The following is a 27441-nucleotide window of genomic DNA, read 5'->3' on the forward strand; positions in this document are numbered from 1 at the left end:
GGTGGTGTGGTGGTGGGGGGAGCGGTGCACGGTGGGTCAGGCATGGAAGGCGGAGAAGGAGGACTGAGAACGGCGGTGGCGGTGAGGCTCGGATAGCGTGATGTCTCCCTTCCCTTCGGAGCAGCCCCGATCCCAGCTCCTACTTGTATGCAAGCAGGGGGGGGGGGACAGGGATCCCATCAGAGCAGCCCCGATCCTGAGTGCAAGCAGGAGTGGGCCGGGGATCCCTCAGCTGGGAAGGGAGGCTTCCTGTTGCTTAACTGAGGGATACCTGCCCCCTCCTGCTTGCACACAAGCTCCGATAGGCAGCATGAAGCCTCTCTTCACAGTTTAGTTGCCGGGGAAGGTGGAGGCAGACCAGAAGCTGCATCTTAGAGCCCCTGCACCACCATCATATGGGGACTTCCAGCAAGGCAAAATGGTGGGCGCCACGGCAGTGTGCAGCTCCTGAAGCCAGCCAGAGCCAACTGTGCTACCAGGCTGGCTCCGGGCTGCTAAGACTGCTGCCGCCACTGCCACATTTCCCGGGGACATTAGATGAAATCCAGGGACATTCCGGGGATGGAATTTGTCTGGGGACAGATTCGCAAATCCGAGGACTGTCCCCGAGAAACAGGGACGTCTGGTAACCCTAGATAAGGATCCAGCTAAACAGTGTTGCAAAAGAGAAATAAAAAGTGGGTTTTGAGGGAAAGGGGCATTGTGCTCATAGCGGGAGTTCCTGTCACCAGAGGCAGGGAGGGAGAATGGCCCAGGGGAGAACAGGAGAATTTTGAGCAGTTGCAAGTGATCTAAGTGAGCTTGAGGAGTTAAAGGCATGGGCTTTAATAAAATGGGAAATACTGTAAGAACAATAACGCACATGAGGCAAAGTTTGTGGAACGCTTTAAAGCAGAATTATGACAGAAGCTCTGAAGTATATGGAAAATCAAAGCTGTTTTGAAGAATCAGGTGTTCTGGCAAAAAAACAGGGAAAAGGGAGGTTTTCTCAGCTTGAACATGGCATTTTCACTAAGGAATTATGCCAGGTACATTTGTTTACTTCCTCTAGCCAGATGGCTTGATATCCTAGGTTGCACTCCAGGCTGTCAAGGTAAGTATGTATGATCTTTTGTGAGCAGAAAAACAATCTTTTGATGTCACCTATTGCAGGAGTCACACTTAACAATGTATACAATAAGATCTTCAAATGAATTATTAATTCCTGACCTAACTGATCTATATTATTAATTGATGTGTGAAACTCTGCCCAAGTTAAATCTAGTTGTTTACTGTGCATTTCTGTATATCACATCACACCTTTTTCTCACAAGGCATTACAGTGAGAGGAGGACATCATTCTGAGCAGCAAACACACATTTAAGGTAACTAGCATCAGGAGACATCTATTGCTCCTGCAGATGATGGCTGGACTGAACATTTATCTTGATTTGCTTGCACGAAGCTTATATGGAGGTTACATAATGTCCACTCGTTACTTCATAATGTCCAGTCTTTGTTTCAAGGTAAGGTTAGATGACAATGAACACTCAATCAGATTTCATGAGTTGTTGTTGTTGTTGTTGTTGTTGTTGTTGTTGTTGTTGTTGTTGTTGTTGTTGTTGTTAATTTTGTATACCACCCTATACCCATAGATCTCAGGGCATCTCACAACACAAAACTATAATACAAAAAGCACGAATCTATATATATATAAATGGTGAAGGTGCATGTGTGTTATTCCCCACTTTTCTCCCACAAGCACTTACTTGATCATCCTGAAATTTGGCCACAACCTCAGAGTCACATGTGAGCAGGTAATCATGCACTTACACTGACCAGCTGACACACCTACCGGTAACACGGGTAAAAACCTGGATTTGTGGTCAAAAAAATTGCGCCCTCCAGTGGACATTCAATGAACAACAGACAAACATACTCCCACAATCCTCCATGCCCTGGAGAACACGCCTCCAACAGAGAGCAAACAGCCCCGAGACCAAGCCGCTCCTCAGGGAACCAAGCCCGCCTTGGAGATCACACATCTGAGACCAGGCCGTTCCCCAGGGACCCACGCCCGCCCAGGAGATCACGTACCAGTGACCCCCTCCCCCCCGACCAAGCCCACTCCACACACACCCACACCCCATGGATCCTGCCCCCATCCTGCCACCTCCCATGACCCCCCCCCAAGCAAGCTCACTCCACACACCCTCACCCCACAGCTCGCACCTCCCGGGACCTACCCCCGCCCTGGAAATCACACTGAGCAACCCCACTCCACACACCCACACCCCATGGATCACACCTCCTCTGATCCTGCTGCCTCCCGGGACTCACCCCCACCCTGGAGAGCACACCGATCCACCCCCACTCCACAAATCCTGCCGCCACCGATAACGCCACCCCCATGGAACAGGCCGCCTCCACAACAGCCCTACCCCTCTCCAAACTAACTCCCGCGACCCCCTCCCCGATCAAACCCACTCCACACCCCCACAACCCATGGACTTACATCCTCCACAAAGACCAATGACCCTCATGGACACTAACCCCCTCAGAATCCCGCCCCACCACAAACCCCCACTACAACCCTCTACCCCCAAGACCCTCCACCCACAATACCCTCCCCAACTAATACCAAGACCCCCCAAGGACCCTCCCCTCTCCTCAACCCTCCCCTCCCCCACCAATACCAGGACCACCCAAGGAACCTCACCTCTCCTCAACCCGCCCCTCCCACCCCCCAAATACCAGGATCACCCAGGAAACCACACCTCTCCTGGGTGGGGATTACTGGGAAGAGGGAGTTGGGGGGACAAACAGGGGGCAATCACAGGGATTAGCCACAGCAACGTGTGGCAGGGCCAGCTAGTTACACAATAAAAATAAGAACAAAAACAATAACCCCCCTGCCACACCCCCTAAAAACAGTCTTAACAACATAAAACCATCCCATAAATCATTCATTGACATTTAAATAAAACCATGGCTTAAATGAATACAACTCCCCCCAATGGCACTATGACATGTATTTTATGGAAGCCTTTTTCATATGTCTTTCAATTTTTCAATTCTTGCCATTCTGTCCAAGAAGCAGTACACAAACAAACTATCCTAAACATACATAATTTAATAAATAGAATTAACTAAATGCATAAACAAGTAAACAACCAAAATGACTGGCATGAGAACTCCCTTTTACTGTAGATGTGGGTGTTTGTTTGTTTTTACTGCTGGTATATATCTGAAATATTGTAAGATGAATTTTGAGACACATATGGTCTAAGTGAAATATGTTTTTAGATGACATGCTATTTAATTGTAAGTATGTAAATTATTTTGTTGCATTCATTTAAAAAAGAACAAAACATACTAGTTGGGATTAAATGTCTTTAGATTCATTCCTTGCCTTTAAACTCAATCAATATCAGTAATAGTCTAAGTAGGAACAACCTGTTTTTTAGAAGGATTACAGAAAATTTGCCCAGTAACTCCTTCATTTTTTAAAAGAAAGTTTGAATATGGATGAACTATTTGAAATGCACTACTTTTATATGTAGTAGTGCATATTAAGGTAAATGGAAACCTATCACTACAGAATGAGGGGCTGAAAGTTATGTTTCTTTGGGGGAAACATGCTTCAAAAAGAGAACTAATAAACAGAATGCAGTCGCTACAAAGTAAGACTCACTGAAATACACCCCCCCCACACACACACCTTTTCAAGATTTATCGATTTACGTGGGTGGGCAAAGCATATCAGGTAAGCTAGCTGAAAGAAATCAATTTGTGCTCTGTTAACTTGAATACCATCCATTTCACTCCAATACCTTATCATGTAACTGCAGAAATCATGCCGATAAATAGGATGACGGTACTGCAGATACATGTGTGTGTGTGTGTGTGTGTGTGTGTGTGTGTGTGTGTGTGTATATATATATATATATATATAGCACAGGTCGTCCTTCCATCTTCTTTATTCACACTGTTAGAAGGTTTTGTAATGAGTTTTCTTCCTATCAATAAAACTACCCTTGCCGCTTGCTCAAAGCACAGCAAGCTTAACAAATGGCTGCATAGCAGGATCTATGCAACTGCAAATAAGGTTCGAATTAGACAGGACATTTGTCTTGTGGAGCTGATTTTTCTTTAGCACATAGCCAGCCTCATCTGCTTTCTGATGTTTAGTCCTAATTGTGGAATGATCTCCACCAAGAGGTTTGCATGAATCTGACGTTATAAGTATTTTGATGCTGGGTCAGGAAATTTTCGTTCTCCAGTCTTCTTAAATTGATGTGATGCTTAGCCTCTCTTAGTGTTCTTCTTTTAGTAGGGTAGGGAGACCTGCTGGATTAGGCCAAAAGCCATTTAGTTCAGCATTCTGTTCTCACATAAGCCAAACAGATTCACAGCAATTGGTATTCAGAGGCATACTGTGTCTAACATTGGAGGAAAAACACAACAATCATGGACAGTAGCCATTGATTGATAGACTTATCCTCCACAAATTTGCCTAATCTTCTTTTAAAGCCACTTTTTAAACCATGGGTAGGCAAACTAAATCCGGCCCGCGGATGGTCCGGGAATCAGCGTGTTTTTACATGAGTAGAATGTGTCCTTTTATTTAAAATGCATCTCTGGGTTATTTGTGGGGCATAGGAATTCGTTCTTTTTTTAAAAAAAAAATATAGTCTGGCTCCCCCACAAGGTCTGAGGGACAGTAGACCGGCCCCCTGCTGAAATGTTTGCTGGCCTCTGTTTTAAACTTATTTAAGTTAGTGGCCATCACTACATCTCGTAGAAATGTCACCTTGTACCAGAAAAAACATGACCACATAATCCACCCAAATCTCATTACAGCGAAAGGAACTACACACAGAAATATTTAGCACAACGGTGCATTAGATCTTATTTTGAAGTATGGACCACTTATTTTTCATCTTTCTGCAGGGAAGATATTCAGTATAAAATTTTTATTATTTATTTATTTCAACAGTTTGCACTTCATTTAATCGCAGTCATCTCAATACAATAAGACTTTAAAAAACCACACCTGAGTTAAAGCTATTAAATTCAGAATTCAGTTTAAAAGCCTGCTGCAATAATAATTTTTAAAGTCCCACAAAACTGGGCCCAAAATACCAAAGGCTATTTGTTGTTAATCTGCCAAGGGAGATGTTTTTGCAGCTTCAAAGAAATGATAGGAATGGACAAAACTGAAAACCTCGTATGGGAAGGATTAAAATAACGACAACTCATCTCAAGCATCTGGTGATATCGGCGATGAGTCATGAGCCAATGAGGGTGCACTACCTTGGGTCAACACCAGAACTACCATCTCTGTAGATTTTAAAGTTCAGTTTATAAAGGAGGTCACTGGATGTATAGTGAGGTAGGTCTAAGGAGTCCTTACTGTTATTTATTTACACCAGTGGCACTAAATACAGATTTAGATGATCCTTGGGAAACCTTAAAATGAGTAATGGGGTCATTCTGCCTGTGGTTGTTAAAGCAGAAGTATCAATGTGCACTGTCTTTGAAAAGTGTTCAGAAACTTCAAAAAGTTTTTGGTTAAATCTACACAAGCATCTTTGCCATGCCTTTTAGCTAGTTTGGGTTCATATTTATAAGCCAATGAGTTTTTTGTTTAATAGGTTCCTCTCCTTTCCTTTCTACTGGATAAGTTGCTTGTGCCAAAAAAAAATTCCCCAAGGAATGTTTATAATTATAATATGCAGCATGTATGTAGATTTTAGATCACTGCCCAAAGGCACACAATGCCACAACTTTGCTGAGGCCAAACATGTTTAGTCACTACCCCAGATGAAAGATTCCTATGAGGATCCTGTGTCTGCCAACTTGAATTTCACGTGTGGTATTAATTAATTAATTAATTAATAAAATGGTCATGTTGAATTTTTGCCACTTTAAAATAGAACACAGGACAGTGCAATTTGCCACACAAAGATGTCAAGAACCAAGTTGCCAGTTGAAGAAGGGGAGTATATTACACACACACACACACACACACACACACACACACACAATCTCTCTCTTCACTCAACACCTTATCATGTCAGGGAGAACCTAATACATTTTCAAGGGCAGTGCAAATTCTTTAAGGAGCAGATGGCCCCAGAAAAATTATCCTTCTAAACACGGAAGCAGGTTGAGAGAGAGAGAGTGGAATCACATCAGCCCAGAGATACAGTTGAGCATTCTGAAAGGTTGTTAAACAAATTATCACAAGCTGAGAACATAACCAAGAAACAGATGCAACCACTAATTGCTCATTTGAACTTTGCCTATAGGACTATTCCTGTAGGAACATAATTTCCACCCCCCTGTAAATTAAATTGATGCTGAGCTCTCAACAAGTTACATGAGGGCTTCAAAGGCAATTATGTCTGATGCTACTGATGCTGTGCACTGGCAGAGCAAATGCACCACTCTGTTATATTATGGACCAATTTGAGTTTGGATGAGGTACAAGTAAAATCGTTGATTTATGTTAAAATGGACACACAAGCAAAGCGAATTAACCCCACATGCTTTCTTTATTCTAATGGCATTGATTGGCTTGGTCTTAGGCCGGTCCCAGTTGAGGTGAGGGTGGTGGTGTGAGGATGCCCATACATTTCTTGAACATCAAATGCAACGCCCCCCCCCAAACCTTCCAAACAGTTGGAAATTAGGAGTAAAATTTAACCAAACACTCCCTACATCTATTCCCAATTCCATCAATTATAAAGGAACAACCTTCCACAATCAACTATATAAAACCTCTTAAAAGACCTTTTCCTGTTACCACTACCAAGCTGTCACCCACAGCTTTGTCAGTTGTATTAATTTTAGAAAGATCTAAGAAATATACAATGATAAAATATAAAGAAATATTTAAGAACATACAGACAGATAAGTAACATGACATCTGAACATACCATGCCTTGGACAGCATTATCACAAGTAGAAGTTAATAGTCCTGGAAAAGGGGGGGGGTGTACATGATGACAATGTTTTTAATGTTAGATTTTTGCCCCTTTATTAATACAGTGGAACCTCGGTTTATGAACACCTCGGTTTACGAATTTTCGGTTTATGAACGCTGCGGACCCATCTGGAACGGATTAATTCACTTTCCATTACTTTCAATGGGAAAGTTCGCTTCAGTTTATGAATGCTTCAGTTTATGAACAGACTTCCGGAACCAATTACACCCATGCTTCGGGTAAAGTACGCTTCAGGTTGAGTACTCCGCGGACCCATCTGGAACGGATTAATCCACTTTCCATTACTTTCAATGGGAAAGTTCGCTTCAGTTTATGAACGCTTCAGTTTATGAACAGACTTCCGGAACCAATTGTGTTCATAAACCGAGGTACCACTGTAATAATAATAATAATAATAATAATAATAATAATAATAATAATTAATAATAATAATAATAATAAATCTGTTGGGAGCCTCCCGGAGTGGCTGGAAAAACCCAGCCAGAGTGGCTGGAAAAACCCAGCCAAAATTATTATTATTATTATTATTATTATTATTATTATTATTATTATACCTGACAGCTTCCCTGGAAAGGTCATTTGATAATTGCAGTACCACTATTGAGAGGGCTGTGTCCCACACAAGCCCAGATCTGACCTCTCTTAAAAAGGACTCTCTTAAAACTCATCAGCTGGTCAATACATATCCCCGGAGAAACACAGGCCCATTAACAACATAGTTCAGTCAGTAGAGCATGAGACTCCTAATCCCGGGGTGGTGGGTTCAAGCCCCACAAGTGAAAGACTGCTGCATTGCAGGGGTTTAGACTAGATGACCCCTGTGACCCTTCCAACTCTACAGTTCTATGAGTCTATGATACCTCCTAGTTTTCAGAACCCTAGGACTGCATTCAGCTTACGTGAAATGGATGCCCATTCCATCCCCTCTGTTTATTTAATGTTTCCATAGTGGGATGTCCGAGTGAAAAAGCTTATGCACCTTTAGAAGCTGTGTACAAGGGGACATTCCATCCAACATGTGTGGCTGACATGGCAATCAATATTTGCTGAAAATTCCCACTTCTAGAAATTATCTTAGGCAACAACTTATACCAGGCATCCCCAAACTTCGGCCCTCCAGATGTTTTGGACTACAATTCCCATCTTCCCCGACCACATTAGCTAGGGATCATGGGAGCTGTAGGACAAAACTTCTGGAGGGCTGCAGTTTGGGGATGCCTGCCTTATACCATTAGCCTCATATATACAGGTCATGAGATATCTTTGCTCTCCCACTAATGTTATGTCAACCGTTAAAGAGCTCCATCTATTAACTACAGGCATTTCAATACCTTAATTTTACCATAATTTTCTTAATGTTCTTGATGGAGTTAGCATTGGTCTGCTGGAACACTCTGTGACAGGAGTGAAATGCCACATAAGAGTTGTCATGTGCTGCTGTTGACAGATACAATCATCTCCAAGAAGATAATATTAATAATAAACACCACAAGGCAGGGTGAGTAATTGTACTTTATGCTATTTCTTTATTGCTTTCAACTGTCTGTAAATGTGAGCGTAGAGCCTGATAATGGCTGGCAAGCATGACTCATAATGGTTCATAAATTCAAGTACCTATGAGGATTAGTCAAGAGGAGAAATCATATTTAGGACTAAGAAGTAGGGCTAGGCAAACTCTGTTAGTTCTGGTATGAAAATAATCTGGACCTACCAGATTATGTGGCCAGATGTCAAGTGGATGTTCCAGAAGAATCTAGGAGTGTCTTGATTATTCTGATTGATCTTATGTTACTTGGGAGATGTGAAAATCCCCTCTTCACATATTACTCAGATGGGCAGTTTATACATTCAACTGAATTAAAACTTTTACTGGCCTGTATGTCTTTTGGCCGAAGGTGGCAATGAATAAAACTGGCACTCACAGGCAATGAATAAAACTGAACACTCTCAGTTTAGATATAACAGGTGGAGAAGTGTTGGGGGTTTCCATTCCACCTTTAGTTGCAGACATGGGATTGTTACGTGTCACAAGTCTGTTTACATTCTAGCACAGTTTGCTGGCGTAAGTGGAACTTCCGCTGTATTGCTTTTGTTTTGACTCTCTCTCCGAGAAGATGGCAAGGAGAGACGACATGTTTCTTTGTCTTGATTTATGATTAATAAATCTGTAGTTCTTAGTATGTATCCACAAGCCTCAGCCTCTTCTGTTTGTGCAGTTTACACGGCTGAGTAAAGTGTACTCAAGTCTGGGAGGCTTGAATCACTGATTTATGTCGGAGCCAGAGGTCGATGGATCTTTGCAGCGGCAAAGCTGAGAAGGAGATGATCCAGCTGGGGGCTAGCCAGTTGGCCTTTTGAGCCCCCGATGCAGACAAGAAGTGGGGGAGAAGTCCCACTGAGCTAGCAGCAATCCCTATGATGGGTTCTGCTAGTGTAACAGGGTAGTTGAATATGGCCCTAAATATTTTGTTCATTTCGTTCTGCTGCCCTTCTGTTTTTTCCAACATTTCTATATCCATTATTTTTAATTTTAGTAATGCTTCCAAAGTGGAGTCAGAGGTTTGACTGCATGCTTTGATATGTCTCAGATCACCAGTTCATGCTACATGCCTTAACAACAGGGGGCTAAACAGGGGAAACTGGCTGAACTGCCCTGTGGTCCCTGGGGATTTTGGTTGGTAATTTCCCTCTCCCATATTAAAAGAAAACGCAGACTAGCCTTCCCTTGCTTAAATTCTGGAGAGGGTGGAGAGCTGGTGGCAGCTGTCAGTGATGGGAAAGCACTGCAGCCAAGCCTACTCTGGAGGGGTGGTGAACAGGCCAAAACAGAGGGTGGGCCATATGGGCCATTTGGCCCAGGCCTCCGATTCCAAAGGGGGCCTTGGTCAGGCTCACTTGTCTTATCTCAGCCTATTGTACTGCAGCTTCCTTTCTTGATTAGCTCCTGAACCCCAGAGACAAAGGCACAAGGCGGACTCATGTAAACAAATCCCAAAATCCCATGCAGAATCCCAATATATATTTCCATTCTCCCCCCCACACACAGGGTAGGTGGGCTTACCTGGCTGGTTGCCACCCATCTTTCTATAGCTGGGGGTGGGGCAAAGGTTGGTGAAGGGCTTTTCGGCCCAAGCTCATCTTTGTTTTCTTAGCAGCTATACTGCTCTTGGTCTTCGTTAGGTAAGCGTTTTTTACCTAATGCTGGGGCTGGGATGTGACCTGCTGGGCATCCTGAGGATGCAGGGGGCTGGCTCCGGGCAGTTGTGAAGGCCTTGGAGGCCGATCGCAGAGCCTCCACAGGCCCAGGGGAGGTTGGGGCTTGCCTCTGGGAGGTTGCAAGGTTTCGAAGGCCCATCACGGCCTACAGGCCCATCGCGGAGCCTCCACAGGTCTGGGGGAGGTTGGGGCTTGCCTCTGGGAGGCTGCAAGGCTTTGGAGGCCCATCACGGCCTACAGGCCCATCACGGAGCCTCCGCAAGCCTGGCAGAGGTCGGGGCTTGGCTTCGGAAGGCGGCAAGGCCTTGGAAAGCTCGGGAAACTCACTTCCAGGTTGAAATCTCAAAGAGCAAGATGCTAGGATCTGGCAGTGCAAATGGTACCACAAGCCAGGGCTTAAATGACTCTAGATCAGGCATCCCCAAACTTTGGCCCTCCAGATGTTTTGGACTACAATTCCCATCTTCCCTGACCACTGGTCCTGTTAGCTAGGGATCATGGGAGTTGTAGGCCAAAACATCTGGAGGGCCGCAGTTTGGGGATGCCTGCTCTAGATCGTGGGTAGGCAAACTGAGGCCCGGGGGCCGGATCTGGCCCAATCGCCTTCTAAATCCGGCCCGCAGACGGTCTGGGAATCAGTGTGTGTTTACATGAGTAGAATGTATCTTTTTATTTAAAACTAGTATCTTGAAGCCCGTTAAAAATAACAGGTGCTAGAACATATGTGGTGAAACATATGTTGTGGAACATATGTAGGTAGGTATGACTGAACTGGGGAAGTGGGTAGCCTTGAGGCACCACAAAAAAGCCCTTTTGGCATGATGGCTTCACAGCAGGGAAACACAGGAGCAGTGAAAAGGATGACAACTTTTTTTTTTGCAAGGGAGGAGAGTCATGGGGGGGGCTGATGCAGCCTGCCAGCTAGCCGTCTTTGAGCTAGAGGCCCTAAACAGGAATGCCTGGGGTTAGGGACCCACAACAATCCCTTGAAGGTAGGGGTGGGGAACCTGACAAATACATTCTCTGGGGGGAAAGGTTTGGGGAGCCCGTTCAGGTGGTGGGCAGGGCCAAACCATACCCCCTTCTTACACACACACACACACACACACACACACACACACACACACACACCTCTCTCTCTCTTAGCCCTGAGCTCCATAGGTAGAACATGAGACTCTTCCTCTCAGGGTTTTGGGTTCGATCCCCACGTTGGACAAAAGATTCCTGCACTGCATGGAAGGGTACTACAGGGCTCTCCAGGTCCCTGATTCTCTCTCTCTCTCTCTCTCTCTCTCTCTCTCTCTCTCTCTCTCTCTCTCTCTCTCTCTCTCACACACACACACACACACACACACACACACAGCAATCTCACACAGTCTAAAACCTGAGCTAGAGTGCAAGAATATGCTGGGGATGAAATGGTGGGAATAGAGAGGTGCTAAAGAGCTGTAGATTCTTATCCCTTGGGGCTGAGTGCAGGAAGGGTCGAGTTCATGCCCCAGAGAGTTATAGGTAAGGGCTGGTGTTAGCGCAGGGGAAATGCAGTGGGTAGCATGGAGACAGGATTCAAAGAGCGCTGCAGGCAAGAGCTGGAGAGGGTGCTTGCTGGGAGAGCCACCTCAGGCACCGTATTTGCGCCTCAAACAATGCCTACCTATAGTGTGGTGGGGAGGGGGGGCGTTGAGGCAAAGCAGGCAAGGCGAGAGAGGAAAGCACCCCTTTCTGCGCAAGGTGGTAGGGGCTTGTGGAAACGCAGGCTTTCTGGAGGAGCTTGTTTCTGCGAAGGGAAGCCGGCGCGCGCGGGAAAGCTCTCCATGGGAGGCTGCAAGGCAAAAAGCAGCGAGCGCCTAGAGCTCTCTCTCTCCCGGTCTCTCTCTCTCTCTCTCATTCTCCAGGGGAGGCTGGGCTGGGGGAGGGGCAGGGGTGGGTAGAAAGCAGAAAAGCCTTTCCATGAGCTGCCTGGTGCAGCCAGGCTGCTGCTGCTGCCGCCGCTGCTCCTCCTAACCTCCCTCTCTGCGCTCGGCTGCTGCGTCTGGGAGGAGAAGGGGAGGGCAGCCTTCTGAAGCCCGCTTCCTCCTGAGTAGACCTGCCTGGCGGGGTGCAGAGAGGGGAGAGAGAGAGAGACTCTTTATTGAGTCTTTCCCTGACTGTCAACTGTATTTCTTACATCTGCAGCAGTTGTTTTTTTAAATAATAAGATTTTAATGTATCGTGGTATGTTGCAAACTGTGCTGTGCGCCTCACTCCCCCCCCCCAGGACTTTGTGCCTCCGCAGGGGAGATTTAGTATCAGAGGCTCTGATGGCAGAAAAGCAGCTGCTGAGCCGGGAGGGGGTGACTCTCGAGTCCCCAGCGCCTGCATATTTCTGCCTCCTTAGCGAAATAAGCAACAGTTTCGACCCCCCCCCCCGGAAGGAGCAGTAGAGAGGAGGTAAAAAAGGGCCTCTTCTCAGAGAGTAGCGCTCAATCCCTCATCTTTCCTGACAACTGAGGCCGGATTGAAATTGAGGCGGGGAGGGCCCCCCGGGGGCTCTTAAAGGGGCCGCGCTGCTGAAGGGACTTGAGGGAAAGGCTGTTGCTGGAGCAAGATGGTGAGTGCGGGGGGGGGATCGCTGGGGCCGCATGGGGAGGCCCGGCCTGGTCTGGCTCTCCTTTGCCGCTTGCACGTTCCAGGGAAGATTTGTGCCCTTAGAGTTCCGATGTGGGGTGTCTTTAAAAACTGCTTCAGGGCTCTGTGGTTTAGCTGCGACGGTTGGTCGGCTGGGAGAGGAAGAGGCCGGGGACGTGGAGAAGGTAAATGAGCTGGGAGCGGAGGCAAGGTGCCGTCCGCGAGCTCCGTGGTGGCTGCTTATGTCCTCCCTCGTGTTCGTTGGCTGTGTGGGCTAAGGGGCTGCGGCTTCTCTAACGGGAGCGGCTTTTGTGCTGTCAGCAGCACGCCAACCGCTCAAGACCTGAGCCTGGTGGCAATGCGAGAGGCGAGGGCGAGGGCAAGCGGCGGTTGGCAGGGGGGGAGCGTGTGTGTGTGCACGCGCGTGCAGTCTCTCCGTCCAATCCCTGTGTCTCTGGGGGACATGCGCAGTGACCCAGGAACACACGGGACAGCTTGGACGCAGGGACAACTTGGACATTATTATATAGGATGCATCTCTGCGTTATTTGTGGGGCCTGCCTGGTTTTTTAAAAATATATATATATATGAGTACATGTGTGGTTTTATTTTATCTGGGTTATTTGTGGGGCATAGGAATTCATTCATCCCCCCCCCAAAAAAATATAGTCCGCCCCCCATAAGGTCTGAGGGACAAATTCCCCCCCCCAACCGATACAAATTTCAAACTTATAATTTTCCTATCATTACCAGCTACAGTGGCCTCCAATGAGAGAAGTTTCAATATATTAAAACGGATTAAGTCTTTCTTTCGATCAACAATGGCTCAAGAACGCCTAAATGGTTTAGCAATGATAAACATAAACCACGATAAGGGGAAGTTACTAGATTTTTCCTGTGTAATTCAAGAATTCACAGAAAAGAAAGCTAGCATTTTTAAATGCAAATACTTAAAACAACCATTTTCCCTATGTATTTTTAAAAAGCACTGTGTATTGTTTTGTTTTTTGGATTCCATCATCCAATGTTTATTAGGGGGGGGGGGGACCTTTAGTCCATAAAAAACAAGACCCTTTCTTTCACAGCGCTTGATTGTGATGCTGCAGCATTCTGCAATAACTGCAGCTTCCAGTTCAAAAGGCACCCTCCCAATATCACTCGGTCCTGAAGATAGGGTTGGAACCGCTGCCCCCAATTCACATTTGCTGGAGCCTGTCTAGGAGGATACCATGGTTAACAGCATCAAATGCCAATGAGATAACAAGAAGCAGGAGCAAGGTCACACTCCCCGTCCCACACTCTGCAAAGGCCATCCATCAGGACAACCAAAGCAGACTAAGTTCTGTGGCCAGGACTGAACAGCAGATTGGAACTCAAGACTATGCTTCCTCCATAGTCACATCCTTCTTGGCATTGTACTCTTCCACACTTGCCTCAAATTTGCCGAGTATGTGCTGGCAAACACCCATGAGATCCTCCAGCCCCTCCTGGAACATATCAACAGCCGGTAGGCCTCCTTTGGTCTGGATGCGGAGGTTTATTTTTCTTTCAGAAGGATGGGTGATGCTATATCCACAGAACTATATCTACAGTGGTGCCTCGACTTATGAATTTAATCTGTTCCTAAGGCACCTTCGTTGGTCGAAAAATTTGTAAGCCGAAAAGCGCCATTGGAAACGCGATTTCCCATAGCATTGCATTGGAAACGGAAAAATTCATAAGTCAAAGCAACCCCATCTAAAAATTCTTAAGTCTGATCTATATTTTCAGTTTTGTCTTTATATGCAGATACGGTTCAAGCCTTGAAATAAAATTATTTGTCAGCATAACTTTTGTAAAAATTATTTATATACTTATTTATAAGACTTCAGTGATTCCCCAGGAAAAAAGGGGGGGCCACATTATCTACCTGGCCTGGGCCTCTGCCTGGCTCTGCAAGGGCCTGGTGGTGAACATTTTGTTTCCCCACAGGGATCTCTGACTGAAGCCTTGAAGAACCACTTCCAGTGAGAGGCAGTGTGGTGTAGTAGTTAAGAGTGGTAGACTCGTAATCTGGAGAACCGGGTTTGTGTCTCCGTTCCTCCACATGCAGCTGCTGGGTGACCTTGGGCTAGTCACACTTCTTTGAAGTCTCTCAGCCCCACTCACCTCACAGAGTGTTTGTTGTGGGGGAGGAAGGGAAAGGAGAATGTTAGCGGCTTTGAGACTCCTTCGGGTAGTGATAAAGCAGGGTATCAAATCCAAACTCCTCCTCCTCCTCCTCTTCTTCTTCTTCTTCTTCTTCTTCTTCTTCTTCTTCTTCTTCTTCTTCTTCTTCCAGCATCCTGGACAGGATGGACAAAACACCTGACAGAACAAGGCAGGCCCATATACTTATTCATTACAATTTAACCCTATATTGCCCCTAAGAAACACAAAGTGGGCACGTAGTGGGCATATATGGCTCTCTTCTCTCCCATCTTTACCTCACAATAAACCTGTGAAGGAAACATATTCCATAGGGTTACTGTGAGGACAAAATGTTGCCTAGTCATAGTCACCCAGTGACCTCCTCAGATATTGTTGCTGTTGTTTAGTCGTTTAGTCGTGTCCGACTCTTCGTGACCCCATAGACCAGAGCACGCCAGGCACTCCTGTCTTCCACTGCCTCCCGCAGTTTGGTGAGACTCATGTTTGTAGCTTTGAGAACACTGTCCAACCATCTCGTCCTCTGTTGTCCCCTTCTCCTTGTGCCCTCCATCTTTCCCGACATCAGGGTCTTTTCCAGGGAGTCTTCTCTTCTCATGCTGTCAGAGATGCAGATGCGGCTACTCTAGAGTAACGACTCCTCACAGCATTGTCCTTTTAGGCTTTTATTAAGTGCTGATTATTTACAGTGCTCGGAGCGATCTATATACATGTTGTCAGTCAGGTGTCAGTACCTCCGAATGGAGGTTGGCGCGTTTTCTTCCAGCAAAGAAGTTTGGGAAGACCTAATCTCCTCCCACGACGTTTCTTGTGTAATTCCGGGGTCGGCGGGATCGGCCTTCCCCCCTTGCTCCCCCCTTCCTGTCCCACCTTGTGCATGGGCTCCGCTACCTTGCCGGAGCCTCGGTCACCACTTCCTGAGTCTCCGCTTGAGGCGGAACTCTCCCTGCTTTCCCCAGCGCTTGGCGATGAGCTGGTACTTAAGATGGGAGGGACCTCCCGGTATCCCCTGTCCCTCACATCCACCCCCCTTCCAGGCCCCCCTTCCCCCCTCCCTAGGGGCTCCGAGGGTGCCGGGGACGACTGGAAACCTAAAAAATCCGTGTTGTCAGAGCCAGTGGGTGTGAAGATCTCCCCCCAATCCGGCGAGCATTCTCCTCCCCCCCGAGAAGACGGAAAGCCCCAAAAGTCTGTGGCGTCAGAGCTGGTGGGGAAAAAAATCTGCTTCCAATCTTCCCCTGACTCCGACGTTCCGGACTCCGGGTAAACCCACACCTCTTCGTCAGGTTCCTCAAACTCCGCTTCCCACCTCCATGGAGAGCTGCTCCCTGAGACCCCTTCCTCAGACACCTCCCCCTCTCCTTCCCTGTCCATGTGCCAGGGCTTGGGCCTGTGGGGGAAAAGGGCGTGGAATTCTTCCACTAAGAATTCCTCCTGTATTTCCGTGGCCGGTACCCACTCGTTGTGGGATGGCGGAGTGTCTTCCCATGCCATGAGATACTCCAGCCCTCTTACACCTCTCCTGGAATCCAGAATCTCCATGGCCACGTTGAGTTGCTGGGTGCCTCCCCGTTCCTCCCCTCCCTCTGTGGGCTGGTTGCTGTCGGTGAACCTGGTGCTTTCCTTATAGGGCGACAGCAACGACCTGTGGAACACTGGGTGTACCCTCATAGATTCCAGCAACTCCAGTTTGAAAGCCACCGGATTGACCTGCTGCGTGACCTTAAAGGGTCCCAGCCGTCTGGGTGCTAACTTCTTACACCTCCCCCTGGTTGGAAGCCCCTCTGAGGACAGCCACACCCTATCGCCCACCTTGATGACCTCCCCTGGTCTCCGATGGCGATCCGCCCCCTCCTTGTACGCCGCCTTAGCCCTGTCCAAGTGTTCTCTGAGTTGCTGGTGCACCGTCTCCAGATCGTCCGCCCAATCCTCAGCTGCAGGACCCTCTTCCTCCTCCCCCCATTCCCTCCCCGGGAACGATCTGAGATCCCGCCCATAGTTGGCCTTGAAAGGTGACACCCCTGTGGAGACGTGCACTGCATTGTTGTAGGCGAACTCCGCCAGTGGCAGGCGATCTACCCAGTCCGTTTGTCGCTGGGTGACATAACATCTCAGGTACTGCTGAAGAATGGCGTTGACCCGCTCCGCCTGTCCGTTGGTCTGCGGGTGCCTTGCCGTGGATAGGCTGACCTCCACCTGCAGGAGGTTCATGAGCCTGCACCAGAACCTGGAAACAAATTGGCACCCCCTATCTGATATAACACTTAAAGGCAAACCATGCAGCCGAAACACGTGGTCCACGAACAATTTGGCCGTCTCTTCCGCCGAGACCACCCTTGCACAGGGTATGAAGTGGCACATTTTGGAGAAGAGGTCCACCACCACCAGCACTGCCGTCTTGCCCCTGGATGAAGGCAGGTCGGTGATGAAGTCCATGGAGAGGACATCCCACGGCTTGTGGGGGGTGGGTAGGGGTTCCAGTAATCCCGCTGGCGCTGCCCTGACCACCTTGGCCCTCTGGCAGGTGTCGCAGCCCCTCACGTAATCCTGAATGTCCTCCCTCACCCCCGGCCACCAAAAGTGTCTCATGACTAAGTGTGTGGTCTTGTCCCTACCAAAGTGGCCGGCTGTCGGGTTGTCATGCATCTGCTTGAGGACCTTACCTCTGAGCTGGGCGGTAGGCAGGTATAGGGCTCCCTTGTAAAAGAGTAGCCCCCTACGCTCCTCAAAGTCCTTGGCTTGCCCCCTCCCCCCTTGTAGCTCTCTGAAGATGCGGGTGGCGAACTCATCTCCTGCCGTTAGGGCTGTGAGTTCTGCCTCACTCACTACTGCTGCCCCACATGTCCAAGCTGATGGTGGGAAAATGTGCCTGGGTGCTGGTGGCAACTCCTCCTCCATATACTCTGGCTTGCGGGAGAGGGCATCCGCCCTGACGTTCTGCTCCCCCGGTATGTAGTGGATGGAGAAGTTGAAGTGCGAGAAGAACTCTGCCCACCGTATCTGCCGTTGGTTGAGCACCCTGGCCATTCTCCAGAACTCCAGGTTCTTATGGTCCGTGCACACCTGTATGGGGCGCTTAGCGCCCACCAGGAAGTGTCTCCAGTGTTTAAACGCAGCGTGTATTGCCAAAAGTTCCTTGTCGGAAACCGTGTAGTTGCGCTCCGGCTGGGTCAGCTTCCTGGAGAAAAAGGCGCAGGGTCTCCACTCTCTGTTGGCATCCAGTTGTAGTAGGACCGCGCCCACATCTCGGTCCGACGCGTCGGTCTCTACACGCAGGGGTGCATCCTGCACCACGTGGAACAAGTTCTGGTCTGAGGCGAACACTCTCTTGAGGCCCTCGAACACTGCTTGCGCCTCCGGTGTCCACCTGAACTTCTGCTTGCCTCTCAGGCAGTCCGTGATGGGAGCTGTGACGCGAGAGAAATTCTTGATGAACTTCCTGTAGAAGTTGGCGAAGCCTAGTAGGCGTTGGGCATCCTTGCGAGTCCTGGGGCTGGGCCGGTCCAGGATGGCCTGCACCTTGTCCTTGTCCATCGCTAGCCCCTTGTCGGACAGCTTGTAGCCCAGGAAGTCCACCTCCTTGGTGTGAAACCTGCACTTCTCCAGCTTCACATACAGGTGGTGCTCCTTTAGGCGCTGCAACACTTCCCTGACATCCTTCACGTGTTGCACTGGGTCATTGGAGTAGATAAGGATGTCATCTAGAAAGACCAAACAGTTCTTGAAGAGGAGGGAGCCTAGGACGTGGTGCATGAAGGCCTGGAAGCATGCTGAGCCCCCTTGCAAACCGAAGGGCATCACCCGATATTCAAAAGAGCCCAGAGGCGTGAACATCGTGGTCTTCCACTCATCGCCTTCCCGGATCCTGATCAAGTTGTACGCTCCCCGCAGATCGAGCTTGGTGAAGATCTTGCCCCTGCGCACTGCTGTCAGCAGATCGTCCACACTGGGCATTGGGAAAGCCACCGGTTCCGTCATACTGTTCAGGCGCCTAAAGTCCACCACCAGGCGGCGCTGTTGCGTGTCTTTCTTGTCCACCCAGAAGACCGGGCTGCCCCCTGCTGCCTTGCTTTCTCTGATGAACCCCCTCTTGAGGTTCTTGTCGATGAACGCACGCAGATCCTCCAGTTCCTGGTCTGACATGGAGTACAGCTTGGCTGGGGGTAGCGTGGCCCCTGGCACCAGGTTGATCTGACAGTCAAAGGACCTGTGCGGGGGCAGGTGGTCGGACTCCGCTTCGCTAAAGACCTCCTGCAGGTCCCAATACGGTTTGGGTATCGCCTCTCCCCCCTTGACGTGCATGGTGGCCACCGTGGCTATCGGTGGCCCCTCCCCTGGTTGGCGCTGCATGCAATGTTCCAGACAAAAGTCAGACCCAAACATGATGCATCTCTGGTGCCAACTGATGGACGGGTCGTGGCATGCCAGCCAGCTCATTCACAGCACGATGGGGGGGGGTCTGAGATGGTGGTGACATTGAATGCCAGCATCTCTGAATGCCTTCCCACCGTCATTTTCATGGGGGGGGGTCTGGTGGGTGATGGCCCCTCCCAGCAACTCCCTGCCGTCAATGGTGGAGACGTGCAGGGGAAAGTCCAGCTGCAGAAGTTGGATCTGGTGTGCTTCTGCAAAATCCCTCGAAAAAAAGTTGGCAGACGCTCCGCTGTTGATTAACGCTAAAACCGCCAGGGGGTACCCATTAGGGAGTGTCAGAGTCACTTCTAGAACCACCCCTGCTCTGGGGTGTGTGGGCTGGCGCTGCTCCTCTGTGGAAGGGAGGGTGGGAGGGGGCTGGTTTCCGTTGGTTGCGCCTGGCTGCTGCCCCTTGTCTCCTGCAGCCAGGCTGTCTCGTTTCCCTGCAGTTGCGTTGAGTCTGTGGGGGCGGGCCTAACATTTCCCGCCCTTCCCTGCCATTCTCTGCGATGAGGGCAATTCTTGACGAGGTGGCTGGGGGAGTTGCACAAAAAACAGTTCCCTCCCCTTCCCTCCTTGCGTTTCTGCGCCGCCGGGGTTTGAAAAGCCCCCCGCGCGCTCCTCCAATTTCCATCGGTTCCTGGTCTGGGATGGGTCTGGGCGGGGCTTGGGGCAGGCCCTGGGGTGGGGTTTGGTGATGTGGTCTGTCCTGTGAGCGTGGGAACCAAGGTCGGACTGCGCGCGTTGCCTGTTTGTCGTTCCATCTGGATTCCTGTCTCACCCCCACCGCCAGCGCTGCTTTACTCAACTCATCCATATTCCGCGGTTTCGGACCTCTCGAAAGCTCATCCTTCACGTCTGCGTGCAAGCCCAGATAGAAAGTGGATTTCACTGGGTCACTGTGCAGATCCCACCCCAGTTTGTGCACCAGCATGGTGAATTTCGCCCAGTATTCTCTGACCGTTAATTTCCCTTGTGTTAAATGGTGAAGCTCCTCTTTGGTCGCCTCCATCTCACTGTCGCTTGCGTACATTACTTTTAAAGCTTCTAGAAATAATTTTACGTTCTTCATGCACTGGTTTTTTGACGCGATTAGCGGTCTGACCCATTCGCGTGCGGCACCGGTCAAATGTTCCACGATAAAGGAGACTCTGTGCGCATCATCTGGGAATTCCGCATCATGCAATTCCAGCGCGTAATTTATTTCCATCTCAAATCCTAGGTACTCTCTAGGGTCTCCGCTACATTTGGTGACTAGGGTCTGCCCCCTCCTCACTTGGACCAGCTGCTGTTGGGGCACCCCACCACCTCTCGCGGCCTTCTCCTCATCCAATTTTTTCTGTAGCTCCAACACCATTAGCCTTTCGTTCTCACCTGCTCCACCAGCTTGTTCAGCTCCTCCCTTGTTCCGCGCGCTTCCTCCTGAGTGGCAAGCAATTGCCGCTGGGCCTGCGCTGTCAGGTTCCGTATCTCCTGCTTCGCTGCTTTGGCCTCCAGCCTCCAACGCTCCGCGTCTTGCGCGCTCATCGCGGCAACTCCAAAGTAGCCAGAAAGATTCAGAGGTAGCTGTCAGAGATGCAGATGCGGCTACTCTAGAGTAACGACTCCTCACAGCATTGTCCTTTTAGGCTTTTATTAAGTGCTGATTATTTACAGTGCTCGGAGCGATCTATATACATGTTGTCAGTCAGGTGTCAGTACCTCCAAATGGAGGTTGGCGCGTTTTCTTCCAGCAAAGAAGTTTGGGAAGACCTAATCTCCTCCCACGACGTTTCTTGTGTAATTCCGGGGTCGGTGGGATCGGCCTTCCCCCCTTGCTCCCCCCTTCCTGTCCCACCTTGTGCATGGGCTCCGCTACCTTGCCGGAGCCTCGGTCACCACTTCCTGAGTCTCCGCTTGAGGCGGAACTCTCCCTGCTTTCCCCAGCGCTTGGCGATGAGCTGGTACTTAAGATGGGAGGGACCTCCCGGTATCCCCTGCCCCTCACACATGCGGTGGCCAAAGTATTGTAGCCTCAGCTTCAGGATCTGTCCTTCCAGTGAGCACTCGGGGCTGATTTCCTTCAGAATGGATAGGTACCTACTGCGCTTCATTTGACTCTTCATCTCCCTTATCCTAGTCCGATACTTTAGATACCACACTGGTTGATATGCACATTTCTAAGCAGCAGCCCCCGCCCCCAACATCAAACAGAAAAACACCCAATTTTTATTGGCATTTGCTTTTCACCATCTTTTAACTAAAGGACAATTTTTATCTAAAGATGAATTTAAAAGAAAGCATCATCAAACCTCACATTCCTGGTTTGAACAAATGCAGCTTCAAGCTCCAAAAAGAGACCAAAACCAATTATGTGCTAAAGACAGCATAATTCTTTGATTTTTCTCAGCATTTTGTATATCCAGATGGAAGGAAAATCAATAGTTTTTCCTTTGTAATTTCCACAGTCAGAAATCCACTGGGGTAATGCACTTCTAATTTAAATTTAACATTATGGGTTTGTGAAAAATCACTGCAAATAGATGTCTGCCTATGATAATTGCCACTCTCCCTTCTGTTTGAAAGTAATGAAAATGCCTACGATGACAATCTTCACCAAGGTGAAATCTCTTTTATTAGTTTTGATTGGCCTTGGTAGGCTCAGATTAGGGGATTCAGAAGGTTGAAATAAGGGAACTACTGCTTGTATGGCAATCTGTGTTTGAATTCCAGTAGCAGGGAATGGTCTCAAATTTCGTGTGATAAAACACGAAAGCATTTTCCAATAGACTTTTTATAGATCTGGTATGAGGGAAATGTCAAGGTGAGTCATTTATAAATCTTGGATGATTCTTTTTAAACTATAAATATAGAAACTCTTTAAAACAACAACGCATCCATAATATGTTTTAAATTATTAATTCTAAATTGTTGCAATCCACCCTGGGAAGACAGCTTGCAAAAATGTACACATTAAGCAATTCTGCATACATAATATGTATATTAGGAGAACTGTGCACTAAAATGCCAATTAAGGGGGGGGGGAATCACAAACTGATGTGGAAATTTGGAGAACCGACCTTAAGAGTGAAAAAATGAGAAACAGGGAGAAACCAGAATGGACACATTTGCCCATTCCTGCCTTCCCAGCTTTTGTGACCAAGTCTGCATTCCAGAAAGGACAAAAATATTGAATAATTTCCCACCTACTTAGCTGCTTTACACAGGGCTCAAAGAAGCCTCCTTTCTGGGGAACAAAATGTTTTGAAATGTAATTTAGTTTCTTAAAAGGTTTCCAAAACTAACAGAGGTTGCACAGCGAGCCAATGTCGCAGTCTGTAATTTGTGAGGGTTTGAGTCACCCATTTGTTGCGTTAATGGATTTTGACCTGTTTGACAATTGATTATTGTGGGAATTGAAGAACAACAGATAACCCGTTCATAAAAGTCCTAGTACAGAAATTCTAATTTAATTTTTTTTAAGCCTGTCATCACAGGAGGCTTTAAGAATGAAACCTTCATTTCTGATGTTTATTTTAAATTATAACAATTGGCCCAGGTGCAGCAACAAAAGCTGTGTTTTGAAAAGAGAAAGAGAAACATCCTAATACGACAAATCCAAGAGCAGTAATGCAAAGAGCATTAAAAACAAACAAACCATAATTTCTACTTACCAGAACCTCTTAGAGGCCGTAGACCAACATAACTTCCTTATTCCTTTATTAGTCACATGCACCCATCAGCCTTTCAGGCTCCAATGTGCAAAGGTCTGAAAGAAGTCCCCCCTGGGCATTGTGTGACTATTCACAGACCCTCCAAGTGTCCCTATTTTCCAGGGACACCCCTGATTTAGAGAAGCCATCCTGGTTTCTGATTTGATCCCGGAATGTCCCATTTTTCCTTAAGGGTAAAGGTAAAGGGACCTCTGACTGTTAGGTCCAGTCTTATTGCTTTGTGACTGTCAACTTTCACATTGAATATTCTACTGTCTTGCTACACCTGCTGGAAGTATTGATAGTTGACAACTGAAGGAATGACGCATGACACGAATGTCACCAAAACTTAAGTGACTGAGAAGCCGTTTCGAATGAAAGACGAGAACAGATACATAAACCAGCTAGTAACATCTTCGCTCCTGTTAAGGGAGGCTGAAGCTGCTGTGTTCAACAGAATAATTAAGAGTGTACATCCTGTGCCGGCTACATTAAACAGATGTTTTATTCAGAATGTAGCTGGATTCTGGTTCTTTGGATGCCTCTCAGTAGACTTGATTTGGAAGGAAGTTCAAAGCTTTTGCAAGAACTCAAAGCACTGGGAGGAAAGATGGGAATTTCTATGAGTCTTATGGTTTATTGCCTCTCAGATCCAAATCAAGTTCTGCCTCTCATTATACTGTGCTGTTTATAAATACAAAAGGCAGTACCACCAGGAAATTTCAATTAAATTATATTTGAGAATAGGTGGACATTTGGTTTTGTTGATTACTGGCTGTTCTCTACTTTTTTATTGATATTATTATTATTTTAAAATTGAATTTGTAAGATGCCTTGAATGCTTCTAAAGTGAAAAACAAAATTTAAAAAAGAGAGAGATGAATAATCCAGAGTATCAGATTAATGTATAGGACATGTTGATTTCTAGGAAAATAGTGAGGTTGCTTTTTTCAATAAGACACTGAAACTAAGGGAAAGGCCTGTGGCATGCATGGCACAGTGCTGAAAGTATTCTAGCCATTGGCAGAATAGCAGAAGTCTGGATGTCAAGGCTAATCACGGTGTTGAAATGAACTGCCCCCATAGCCATTGGTTGAGCTGCTATGATGACATGGAATATTCACAACCATTTGAATTTTTCAAGAAGTAAACTAATAGCGGGGGGGGGGGGCTTAAGTAAATATCTATTCTGCACACCCTTCCTTTGCAATGTTGGATTGAGGTGAGTGGATTGTTCATTCCCATCTTGTCTGAGACAGAGGAGGAACCATTTACCCCCAATATCTTCTTCTGCAAATAGCAAATAAGAAGAGTTGGGGCACAACACAGGAGCTCCGAATTTACCACAGGCATCCACTTTCTATTCCAGTGTAATGTTCCTATTCTATGGCCTATTCTGCAGTTCTCCATTAATCTTTCCAGTATTGTAGTAAGTTGTCTGTTGAAGATTAAAATCATGCATCATAGGAATACAGCTTTCCAAATATGTTATTGCAAAACAATAGCAAGTGTAATTATGAAACTATTTGCTGAATGTTTAAGATGATTTTTTTTAAAGCAAGCGTACTCCTAATCTATTCTATATTTTGCTGCAAAAGTGCTTACCTCAACAATGCTACTAGAAGTCAAAGGCTACAAATGGAATGAGATTCTAGAAAAAGCTGTGGGTTTTTATTTATTTGTCTATTGAAAATATTTTTATGTCATTCGGGGGGGGGTTAAAATTCTCTAAAGGTGGCTTACATACGACACCCTCGTCAATAAAAATACAATGTTCCATTCCAGTAAAATGGGAGCTAGCAACATATTCTGTATGTAACTAGTTTAAGAAATCTAAACAATCCTAAGGCAACAGCAAAACAAACTATTAAAACTCAACTTAGCATATAAATTAAAAACACTTTGTTACAAATGGTCAGTGGTTAAGTTTTGTTCCATCACTCCTGGCTTTTAATCACAAGGAGGGAAAGTTCACGGTTATGGGAGCACTACTGAAAAAGGATGGTTTTGAGATGGCATCTTTTATCGTACAAGACTTGGCATTAAAACGTGTTATGCAAGCCTTAAGGAACATGTTATTCTTTAAGCATAGGTATCCAGAACAAAAATATAATGAAGGTACCTGCTATCACAAGCTGTTCTTAAAGTGGTTGTCTTGGTGAGCTATATTAAAAAACCCCAAAGTGAACAATAAACCTGCAGCAGGCAGAGCTAATAAATTTACAAGTAGGCATAACCCAGAGCTTTATAAATGAGGTTTCTGCCCCTAACCATGCATTCAGCAGAATGTATGAAAAGACATGAAGCATATTCACTAATACATACATTTGATTAGGAACCCTGTGCATACCTGCCAAGTCTCCTGCTGAAAAATGCGGGATCAGCAGCGGCGCAGCACCGGAAGTTGCGTAGAAGCAATTTCTGGGGCCGCTCTTCCCATGTGTGGGCACCGGAAATCGGGCAGAGTGGCACCAGAAGTCGCTTCTACGCATGCCCGCCGGCCATCTTGGTGGTGGCCACATGGCGACAGCCATTTTGGTGACGGCCATCGCCATGCGGCCACCACCAAGATGACCGCCAGGCATGCGTAGAAGCGACTTCCGGTGCCACTCTGCCCGATTTCCGGTGCTCACACATGGGAAGAGCGGCACCCAAAATGGAGGCTCCCTGGAGGTAGGAAATCCAGGGGATTTCCGGGATTTTTCTCCGTTCGGGAGAACAGCGGGAAACAGATTAAAATCTGGGGGTTTCCCACAAAAAACGGGATATGTGGCAGCCAAGATCCTGTGTGATCGGGGGTCTCTGTTTACATCTTCCAACGAATATTCATAAAGGTGGGACAGAATGGACAGCCACCCTTCATTCATTTCGTGAAAGTATTTTGAAGATGTTAATGAGCTATGGGGTCACCCTATATGGCTATGCGGCTGGACAGAAATTTAAACCAGAGTCTCCTAGATCCATGCCCAACATTCTAACCACTACAGGACACGGAATCTCTGTTTGATTTCGCCTAAGTCGAAATTCTGGTTACTGGGTGAAGCTATTTGTAGGGTTTGTACAGGCCACGTCTTCCCATATGGATGGTTCTACTGTAACTTTAAAGAGCAGGAAACAGTATCACGATGGCTAATGGCCACAGGGATTTTCTGGAAGAGTCAGTTTTCTGTGGCACAGTGGCCTTCTTGAAACTTGAAAAGGTCGAGATCGGCATAGGCATTTCAAAGGGATTCCTGAGACTACAGGGTTAAAGACTTACAGTAAAGTGCAGTCCTACCCTCTCCCACATCTTTCCTGGTGGAGGGGCTTAGCCTCCTTTAGCGGGGGGGGGGGGCATCATTGTAGAGGCTCTTGTTGTACCTACACAGTTGGGAGACTACTGCCAACAGTTTGCCTGCTGGTGGTAACCTCTAGAAACACCCCAAAGTGAGTGTTATGGAATTAGGTGCCTGGAGCTTTGGATCTGCTGGACCCCAAACCCCTCTGGTTCCACAGCTGCACCAGACTGGAGCCAGTACAGCTTTAGTTAAAATGCTTTAAAGCCTCTGAATTGCATAAAACCATGCTTATTATAATGAAATTTTAAAAATCACTCTTTGAATTATAGTGCTGGACATTGAAAAGCACATTATTATTATTATTATTATTATTATTATTATTATTATTATTATTATTATTATAAAAATACATTAAAGCAAGCATTTACATGTAGATTGACTTGCTGGTGCAGAACCAGTGAATTGAAAACCAAGTTAATCACCTATTATAGTCATAAAAATTGCAGTTGGTAAGAGGTTTGATTAACAAAAAAAAGGGAGGGTTCTCTGGTTAACCTTTACTGACAATTTAAAGTGCTAAAGAAGTTAGTGAATAACTTTCAGGGCTGTTTTGATGTGCAACACTCCTTTTGCCTTACTCGCCTTCTGATTAAAGGCATTCTTCTAGGTACACAGTGCTGGAGAACAATGGAGCAGCAATGACAGGAGGCAAAATGGAGCTGGCAACCTCTGTTACACATGCAAAAGTAGATGCCAGAAACATAGGAAGCTGGTTTATACTAGATCAGTCACTCAGACCTCCAAGTTCAGCTTGTGTCATTCTCACTGGCTCAACAAGGAATCTTTGCAGTCCAGCCTGAAAATGTCAAGGATCGAACCTTGAGGCAACAGTGGAAAATGCCCATTTGGGGGCTCATCACCCTACCATATTTTGTAGGGTGTTGTACCATGAATAGAATTTCCTGAAATGATCTAAGTGACCTTATAGGGGCAAGTAGTCTTTCAAAAAATAGAGAAAACCACAACCATGAACTGATGCAAGTCTCAATTTGTTCT

The sequence above is a fragment of the Zootoca vivipara genome, chromosome 5 (assembly GCF_965207765.1).
Source record: "Zootoca vivipara chromosome 5, rZooViv2.hap1.1, whole genome shotgun sequence".
In the NCBI taxonomy this organism is placed as follows: Eukaryota; Metazoa; Chordata; class Lepidosauria; order Squamata; family Lacertidae; genus Zootoca; species Zootoca vivipara.